We start from the raw sequence: 10720 nt of genomic DNA, 5'->3' as shown, positions 1-10720 counted from the left end.
CAAGATGCAGAACGCTGCCAAAGCCAACAAGAAGAGGCTCAAGAAGATCAAAGAAGTGTCAGAGGATGGTAAGAAAAACGTGGTTCACTAAATAATGGATAGCTATATTTAAAAAAATAAATTAAATAAAATCACCATGCCTCTTTCTTTAGGAGATGAGGAGGAATTAGAGGTAGAAGAAGAAGAAGAGCAGAAAGGACCTGATCTCAAGTTGGCATCCCGTAGGGATATGTACAGCATCTGCCAGAGCGTGGGACTTGGTTAGTCTCCCTTTCTGCTTTGGAAAATGTAATCTCAGTGGTTAAGGAGGATTACTAACTCTTTTCTGCTTTCTTTCTCTCTGCAGATGGCTTGGCTAAAAAGTTTGGTTTAACTCCAGAGCAATTTGGAAAATCTGAGGGACAGTTACCAACGTCACGAGACAGAGCAGTTCCCTGCTGAGCCCGTAGAGCTGGCCAAAGATTACGTTTGCAGTCAGTTCTCTACTCCAGAGGCAGTGCTGGAGGGAACTAGGTATATGGTAGCCATGCAGATTGCTCGGGAACCTCTGGTCAGACATGTTCTCCGACAGACCTTTCAGGAGAGAGCCAAGGTTAACATCAAACCTACAAAAAAGGGCAAAAAGGTACACAGCTATTCATAAGAATTTGGTAAAAAAAAAAGAAAAAAAAGACATATAAACCGTGCTCTTTCTAACCCTGCCTTTCTTTCTCCCTGTAGGAGGTAGACGAAGCTCACTTTGCCTACTCTTTCAAGTATCTTAAGAACAAGCCTGTAAAAGAACTGAATGGGGATCAGTTCTTGAAGATGTGCCTTGCAGAGGATGAGGGGCTACTTACCATTGATATCTGCATAGACCTTATAGGAGTTAAAGGGTAAATAGAGTGACATTTTTAGTGCATATTAATCAAAATCTTTGGAGTATTCTGGTGTGCTTAGCTGCAGAAGCTGAAACACATAGGAATGTGCTTTAAACGCAATTTTTTTTTAAATATTTGTAGTTTAATGACAACTGTTTGGTGTAAAGTTCAAACACTAAGCACAAGGCAGAACCCCTATTAACATTAATCCCACTGGGAAAATTAAACATGTGTGCAGTATAGCATGGTCAAAAGTCTCTGGCACCTTTGCATTTAAAATACTGTTTGTTTCTTAACTAATTTTATCAATGGTGTGAAATAGTTCTTTAAGAAAGAGTAACTGTGTATGTGTTTTTTGTTTTAGACTTGATGATTAAGCTAATCTTTTAAGCTCACATTTTAAGATCATTAATGTTTAATTTATTTCACCATTTGAGGAGAATCATAAAAAAGCATCATCATAAAACATCCTGAGTTCTTACGAATCCTATCAGTTTTGTAATTAATGAACATTGCTTGGCCTTTGGACATCAAACACAGGCTCTGATGTGACTAACGGTTGTCCCATTTTTAGCGCCTGCATAGAAACCTTGCTTGGATGTTGCAATAAAAGAGTAGTAAAGTAGGATAAACCCGTTGAGTCTAATTTCTTGAGTTTCTGGCTTTAGCGTGTTCTTTTTTTCATTTTTTTTTCTCTCATCCTTGTCAGGAAAAAATTAGGCTTTTGAATTATTAATGGAAATATTAAGACACTCTGCCCTTTGTCCACGATTTTTACATTTTTTCTGTGCTTCTCCACAGGTATGCAGGGGACCAGACGTACTTTGACGAGATCAAACAGTTCTACTACAGGGACGAGTTCAGTCACCAGGTGCAGGAGTGGAACAGGCAGCGAACTTTAGCCATAGAAAGAGCTCTCAATCAGTTCCTCTACCCTCAGATGGCCAAGGAGCTTAAGAGCAAACTGATTGCTGAGGCCAAAGAGAGCATTATCAGGGTAATTTTCTATCACATTGATGTGATCTGTTCTTCCATTTCTGCTATTATTCCCTATCAGTCTTGCACAGACAATCAAAAGGGCACAGTCTGAGAAGCTGGACTACGTTTGTGATGTCGTAGATATTAAATCTATTTGTGTTTTTAATCTGAAACTAATTATGACTTATCCTCCCCCCCATTTATCATTGAAGTCCTGCTGTCGCCGACGTATAACTGGCTGAAAGTGGCTCCGTACAGGCCAGATCAGCAGGTTGAGGAGATGATGATCTGCTGGATGAGAATCAGGGAAAAGGCATCCGAGTGCTCGGTGTAGCCTATGCGCCCAGCAGGTGTGTATATATCAAAGTAGCTTGAGTTGTTGGTGCGTTCAGCAAAGCACAGACAATTTAAGTATAGCATATACGAAAAAAAGTAGTACGATTTTCATTGTATATAAACTTTACTCTGGCAGAGATACTCCAGTATTCTGTGCTCTGATCAACGGGGAGGGGAGGTGATGGATTTTCTTCGTCTACCCTACTTCATGAAGAGAAGGAACGCCTTCAGGAGGATGAGAGAGAGAAGAAGGTAGAAGCAGAAAAACACAGCTGTAGCACCTCTGTAATGGTTTTTTGTTGAAAACAAGTCCTTAAAAGTCTTTGTTAAATTGTGTCTAATCAGGCCAGTGACATTGAAAATCTCAAGAGTTTCTGTCAGGCAAGAAACCTCATGTAGTAGCTGTTGCTGGAGAAAACCGGTAAAGCACCAGATTACCTCCTGTTTTTCTGGATGTATGCTTGTACACATTTTAACAGCATACACAATGTAGAACAGAAATGTTAAAAACATGAACGTGTTTACAGAGATGCCCAAATGATAATGGAGGACATCAAGAGAACTATCGGCGAGCTTGAGCAGGAGTCTCTCTGCCTGCTGTAGGAGTGGAACTTGTTGACAATGAACTGGCCACGCTGTACATGAACAGCAAGAAGTCTGAGGTACATATTTGTTATGTCACCTACAATAGAATTACACAAAGATGTCTGTGGTTTAATTGTTTGTTAGTCAACCGGCAAGCGTGTTCAATTTAACCCTGTGTTAGCTCTCATTATTTCTTGTGATCCTGTTGCTTTCTGTCTGCAGGCTGATTTTAGGGATTATCCTCCGTTGCTGCGACAGGCTGTTTCAATAGCCAGGAAGATCCAGGATCCGCTTGGTGGAGTATGCTCAGGTCTGCAGCACTGATGAGGATATTCTCTGCCTCAAACTACACCCACTGCAGGTGAGTGAATGAAGACATTGATTTTTTGATTGGCTAGTATATACAGGGTAAATCAAAAAGAATCATCCAAATTCAAAATGCTTTTACTGTAATGTTAGAAAGAGGGGATTTTTGAGTTTCACAGGGTTGCTGGTGAAATGCATAACAACAGCAGTTGTTGCTTTGACTCCAGACATGCTCGTAAAAGTCTGGGACTTTGAGTATTGCATGGATGTGTGTCTGGAGAGGGGCAGATTAACCTTGTGAACGTTGTCATTTTTGGATGCAAAACTTAAGCCATTTATTTTAATATGTACTTTCAAAGAGAGCTTTTTGAAATCTTTTTTTTTTTATATTCCCTGTATTTTTTGCTCAGTATTGTCTTAGCATTTTTAGGTATCACAAGGTGTTTTATACCAGCTGCTGCTTCGCTACAAAGATACCATTACTCATTTTCTCTTGTGGGTAACATGAGATTTTTACTGCTATGTTTGTCTACTTTGTTTTCTTCTGTAGCATCATATACACCTGTTACTGCAATCAAAGCTTGTCCTGCAAAGTTAAACTGTAGAAACCTCTCAGTCAAGTTTTCAGCCTAGTCAAACGCATCATTGTAGGAACAAATTATAATAAATTTGATTTATGTCAGTTTCATTATCAACTCTACACTCAACTCATATGCAAACCTTTTCCATTGTAGTGAAATTGTTTTTACGGTGTCCCACTGTAATGTCAGTATTAGTAAAAAGAATGTTTAAACTTAGAAATGTACAGGGTAAGCAGGACAGACACTTCTCGATCTCTGTCTTGTAATCGTGTATTAGTCAATGTGAATTCATCAATCGTAGGCCAGCTTCAATCATAGCATGACTTGCTGTTTTTTTTCAGCAGCTACATACAGTGCATATGTAAAAATAGTTTTGTCCTCTCTTGTCCGTCTTAGGAACATGTGGTGAAGGAGGATTTGCTCGATGCTCTTTACTGTGAGTTCATCAACCGTGTTAATGAGGTTGGAGTAGATGTGAACAGAGCCATCGCACACCCTCATACTCAGAGCCTGGTTTCAGTATGTGTGTGGTTTGGGACCAAGGAAGGGTTCACATCTTCTCAAGGTATACATTTCTGCTGCTGATATGTAAAGCGTATTGTGCAAGATATCATTGATAACATTATTAACCACTGTGGTTTTATTTTGTGTAGATTCTGAAGCAGAACAATACTCGTTTGGAAAACAGAACACAGCTTGTCACAATGTGTCACATGGGACCCAAGGTTTTTATCAACTGTGCTGGTTTCATCAAAATTGACACGGCTTCGCTTGGGGACAGGTTGGAACTTCGTCTTGAAATTTTCAGACCATTTCGATATTTCTCAAAGGGCTGGATGTGCACATGTTTGAGTCTATTATGCTTCTGTGAATTATTTTAAATCAGCCTCGGTTTTTCATTCTCTCAAACTCTCCTGGCAGTACGGACTCCTACATTGAGGTCCTGGATGGTTCTCGTGTCCACCCTGAGACATACGAGTGGGCTCGCAAGATGGCTGTAGACGCGCTCGAGTATGATGAGTCGGCAGAAGATGCCAATCCAGCCGGAGCTCTGGAGGAGATCTTGGAAAATCCCGAACGTCTCAAAGATCTGGACTTGGATGCATTTGCTGAAGAGCTTGAGAGACAGGTCAGTGTCTGTGTGTGTTGTACCTTTGACTAATTAGTATCATACTTTATCCTGCCAAAGAAAAATACGCCTAAGAGGAACCAACACTCCAAAAAAAGAAAAAACAAGAAAAACAACCATTTCTTTTTATTTGTCTTTCATGTGCCCATTTTACCTTTTTATTCAGAAAAGGGAGAGTTCTATCTTCTACTACCATTGGATTCAGGAGTCTGTGGTCACAATATTTTTAAACCTGTCATCCTACTGTGTTATGTGCCTGCAGGGTTACGGAAACAAAGGAATTACTCTGTATGACATCCGTGCCGAGCTGAGCTGTAGGTATAAAGACTTACGAGTTGCGTACAGAGTCCCTAACACTGAGGAGGTTTTCAACATGCTCACCAAGGAGACTCCAGAGACCTTTTATATCGGTAATATACACTACATTAAGATATGATGCCTCGAATTAAGCTCAATTCATCAATAAGAATCTCATTCACTTGTTCAATGGAGTGATGCTGGTCAATTGTCTGCCACGGTAGAAATGTGTAATTCATAATTTAGCCTATGATTAAGGTTTTTCATATCTTTCTTTCAGGTAAGCTGATCACTAGTGTAGTAACTGGCATCGCTCACCGGCGCCCTCAGGGAGGAGCTATGACCAGGCCATCCGTAATGATGCTACAGGCCTTTGGCAGTGCCCCTTCTGCCAGCAGGACAATTTCCCTGAACTGAGCGAGGTACCACACATCGAGTTTTCTTTATTTCTTTTTCTGAGTGAACTTTGTGTTACAGATATGCCATGACGATCATGTTTATAATTTTGATTGTGTGTGGTGCTTTAGGGTGTGGAACACTTTGACAGTGGGTCATGTCCAGGTCAGGGCCATTGGAGTACGGTCCAGATTAGATAATGGTGTTCAGGGTTTCATTCCCACAAGTTTCTCAGTGACAAAGTGGTCAAACACCCTGAGGAGAGGGTCAAGGTGAGGCATTTTTTGTTTGTGCCCCCTTATTTGGTTGATCTCACCTGCAATTGTTTTCCTGTTTGTCCACTTACACTGCCCAGTCCTGATAGAGCTGTATATTACTACTTTCCATTTTTCATCCTTCAGCCTTGGTTGGTGTGTTAACAGATTTTCCCTCCTTCTACTTTAGGTGGGCATGACAGTTCACTGTCGAATCATGAAAATCGACATTGAGAAATTCAGCGTTGACCTCACGTGTCGCACCTCTGATCTAATGGACAAGGCCAACGAATGGAAGCTCCCTAAGGACAGCTACTATGACTTTGACACAGAGTCTGAAGACCAAAAGCAGGAGGAGGAGTTCAAAAGAAACAACAGCGAACACGTGAGTATATGAAGTATACAAAACATAATTTTAAATCTTAGTAGTGTGGACTTTAACATAATTAATTCTTATACCATTTGTCTTTGGCTTTTTAGCATATATAAAGCGTGTGATTGCCCACCCCAACTTCCACAACATCAGTTTCAACCAGGCAGAGAAGATGATGGAGGACCCTGGATCAGGGTGACTTAATTATTAGGCCCAGTAGCAAGGGAGAAAACCACCTCACAGTCACCTGGAAGTAAGAAACGAGCACTGCAGAAGGGTTAAAACTTTGGTTGATTGAAAATAACAAATGTAATAAAATGCTTCTTGCTTAAAATGCTGTGTCCAAGCATTTTAAGCAAGACCTGGCAGTAAGATGCGACAAAGACTTAAATGATTTCTTTGGTACCAAATGCTCCACTCTGACTAAATATAATGTTTTATAGGTGGCTGATGGCATCTACCAGCATGTTGATGTGAGAGAAGAAGGCAAAGAGAATGCTTTCAGCTTAGGGCACACTCTGTGGATCAACAATGAGGTAAGCTGGTTTTGTTGTTGGGGGAGGGGGGGTTGTTGAAGTGTTGCTTACAGAGTTTTTTTTTTTTTTTTTTTTTGATTCACTGCAGGAGTTTGAAGATCTGGATGAAATTACTGCTCGGTACATTCAGCCAATGGCGTCATTTGCCCGGGATATGCTGGGGCATAAGTACTTCCAGGAGTGCAACAGGGGAAACAGGGAGGTATGTATATTGAGGTGTTTTTTTGTGACATTGTTCTTATAATTGAGTTGTGAGCTGTTTGTTTGTTTTGTCTTGGCTTGCACATCTTATCTTGCTCATCTTGTTCTTTATCTGTCAGAAAATGGAAGAGTTGCTGATGCGGACAAAGAGGGAGAAGCCCACCTTCATCCCTTACTTTATTTCAGCATGCAAAGATCTACCAGGAAAATTCATCCTGGGCTACCAACCACGTGCAAAACCACGGTAAGCGGAAATGTTTGTTTCCTACTTTCATGAAAGAAAATGTGAAGTCGGATGTATAAATGTGGTACAAATATACATTTCTTTATTTATTTATTGAAAGGTTTCTGGTTGATTAACAGGAAGGTTGTCCTTCATGTGAAATGCTTTATTTTTTATCCTCTCCATAGGATTGAGTATGTGGACTATTACCCCAGATGGATTCCGCTACCGTTCACAGATTTTTCCTACGGTGAATGGGCTTTTCCGGTGGTTTAAGGACCATTTTCAGGACCCTGTGCCAGGTATGAAAGTGCTATAACTATACATTATAAAATGTATCACAGCTCCTAAAATACATTATAGGTGATTGTTTTAAACATTTTCTCCTTCATTCAAGGCATCACTCCCAGTAACAGCAGCCGAACAAGGACGCCTGCCTCCCTGAACGCTACCCCAGCCAATATTAACATTGCAGGTGAGCCCCGCAGTCTTCCCCCAATTTATTAATCTAGATTTTCAATTTAGGCTCTATTAATTTACAGTTTTCTGCTGTATTCCCTCCTTTCTCACTAGACTTGACACGAGCTGTCAACGCCCTCCCACGCAACATGACATCTCAGATGTTCAATGCCATCGCCGCAGTCACGGGCCAGGGTCAGAACCCCAACACCACACCTGCACAGTGGGGCTCCAGCCAGTACGGCTACGGTGGCAGCACAGGAGGTGGAGGGAGTTCGTCTGCCTATCATGTGAGGACAGCTTTCTTGTTTTTAAAAGAGAAGAGGATGTTTTGGGGATTGTGATTACTCCCAACAGACTGTTGGGAGTTGTTCACGGTGTCCACTAGAGATAAATTGGGTTCTGTGGAAATGGTAAATATCAGCTTGTGATGGTGCAGTTCGGAAAACGGATCATTAGCTGATATGGTGACCTGTCCCGGACACTATTGGAAACCTGAATTACAAGATAAGATTGACCCTTTGTCTAATTATTAATAATTGAGTTCCTAAGGTTTTTGCCACATTAAATATTATCTATCAGACTATTTCTGATGATGGCCACAAGACCAAAACATTAGCATGTTTGTTGACATGATCAGAATGAATTGGTGACATTGTCTACCTTTGGGTCCCCATCACTGAAGGAAATTGGAACCCAAAAGTTTTTGGCAGCATTAAAGCCGACTGAATGTGGTTTTACCTCGACTCATTTCACAATCGATGTGTACTTCATTTCCCGCAGGTGTTTGCCACACCTCAGCAACCTATGGCGACACCCATGATGACGCCCAGCTACTCGTATACCACACCGAGCCAGCAAGCTTTGGGCACACCGCAATACCCAGGCTCCACCCCTCAGTCTTCACATTCTCATGCCCACGCCCACCCACATGGAAGCCACATGTCACATCATGGCCATCACGGCCATCACAGCAGTCACCACGGCCACTCATCGGGCACGCCGTCATCTTCCACCTCATCCCGAGGACGGACGCCACAACAGCAGCCAAAGTAAGTACAAAATGGCAGTCCTTCAGTCTTAGTTATTTGTGCTAAGACTTCATCTGCAGTTCAGATTTTTCCCTCACCTCCAACTCTTAAAAGTGAAATGTCTGTTTTGAAGTTTGTCACTCTGCCAGGCAACAATTTATGTTCATGTTGCAATTTTCTGCCACAAGGCGGTGCTAAACCTGTAGTAAGAATTATATTAAATCTAAACAGCCTCCCAATGTTCGGTTGGGTTTCCTTTCATATGCTGTCCAATAAAGCCATCTCCCTCTGTCCTCTGTTACTGCAGGCCAAGCAGCAGCAGCTCCACCGCAGTAGACTGGGCAAGATGGGCCGAGCAGTGGCTGAAGGAAAAGGAAGCAGAGGGCAGAAAGAAATCTCAGAGGATGACGCCACGACCGTCACCCAGCCCTATGATCGAGAGCACACCCATGTCAATCACTGGAGACGCCACACCCCTGCTGGATGAAATGGACCGATAGGGGACAAAGGGGGGCGTTGCTGTACCCCCCCACACACCCAACTTTATCCCTTTGTACTGCTTCTTCATCCAGATAACCCATTACCCTTTCTCTCCCCAACATCCCATCAGCCCCATCTTCACCTTGACTCTTCATGTTTTCCCCTTCACCTCATGATATTGTAGCAGCAGTTTTCACTCTGGTGTCACCCAGCCCATATCTCGTCTTCCCGTCGACCCATCAAATGTTTCATAACCTCACCTCCAGCCACCTCATGCTATGGCTGCATAGTATTTTGTACAGTCAGAATAACACTGTATACATCATTCAAAATGTCAGTAGAATGACATAAATAAAGGAGAAAAAAAAACACTTGAAGTATGTGGAAGCAGTTACGTATAGGATATGGACCTACACTGACATTGCCATTGGTTTTAGTTTGATCGAGGAAATAGGTGTGACAGATGGGGAACAACAACCCGGTCATGTTTGGCAGAGTTTTATGAGCAGTTGCCAAAAGAGCTCTTTGCCAAGCCAATGAAGAAATTGAATATTTGTATGAATGCGTCAGAACGAATAAAGACTTTTTTTTTTTTCTTGTTTGAATCTTAAGACTTCAATCTTCACATCTGTCAAAGCAAACACACATGTTACTGAGCAGACACACCCGGTGACAGGATTTATAACGCCAGCTTCCGTCAGGCATGAGTTACAGATTGTCTCCACCACACGCTGTGATATGATCAGCTGACACCGTGTGATTGGCTCCTGTAGATAGCCTCTAATGTATTGCTGAAATTTAAGTGGCCTGTTCTGTGTGGTCATTAATGAAGTGCCACACTGAAAACAGGGTGTTTTTGATGACTTCTTGTGTTTCAATATGCAGAAGTTGTCTTCAGTTTAAAACTGTTGTTTTTAGTACCTGCTCTCTGACTGGCAGATTGTTGACGAAACTTTCATTAGTCTGTCAGATGTTGATTTTAAAGTTTACCCAGATCTGAATGTCATGTATGTTAAATGTGTGCAGTTCAGTGAATACTGGTTTATGATGTTTGCCATCTTAAAAGATGTGATCGCCACGTGCTGCTGCTGTAATTCTGCCTGAGTCAGTATCTCTTTTCTCACTGATATCACAGCCTTCAAAATTTCCAATATTCCAGTGGATGAGCTAAAGTTTTTCTAACACTATCAACCGAATATACTATCAGACTGACTTCCCACTGCTTATATTCCTGAACTCTGTGTAATGTTCTGAACTGCATGACAGTTTATGGCCACCCTGGTTCTCTCCTGATTCATGGATTCAGTTTTACTCTTGCTGTTTGTGCCAGAGTACAAACAGGCAGCACTGGTATTCAGAGGTGTGTTTAATTTTGCTGTGTGCGAAGCAACATGGTCCCATAAATATGCATAATCTTTTTAATTATGGTTTTGGAGTAAATGCTCTGGGTTTTACATTTCTTGCCAGGTGGAGATCTCGCATGTGTCTCAGCGAGGCTGTGATTGGTTGTCGGCAGTAGCTGGTCTCCAGCACTGCTGATGGCTTTTTCTACCTGTGATCCCTTTAATAAAAGTGTTCATATGAAGCTTCGTGTCTTATTCTTGATGATATGATGGGCACGTTTGTCTGTTGTTTTTATTTCCTTACTGGCAGCTTACGTCCAACCTTGGAGTCAACAATAGGATAGAGAATGTA

At 41.7% G+C, this 10720-nt stretch overlaps 1 pseudogene; it reads left to right on the top strand.

Moving 5' to 3' along the window:
- The first annotated feature begins 4 nt into the window (after nucleotides 1-4).
- On the top strand, nucleotides 5-10610 carry LOC120733649 (annotated as a pseudogene).
- Nucleotides 10611-10720: the final 110 nt, after the last annotated feature.

This window comes from Simochromis diagramma, unplaced genomic scaffold (genome assembly GCF_900408965.1).
Source record: "Simochromis diagramma unplaced genomic scaffold, fSimDia1.1 OVJJ01000216.1, whole genome shotgun sequence".
NCBI lineage: Eukaryota > Metazoa > Chordata > Actinopteri > Cichliformes > Cichlidae > Simochromis > Simochromis diagramma.
Note: the sequence above shows the minus strand (reverse complement) of the source record. Positions and strands in the feature narration are given on the sequence as shown.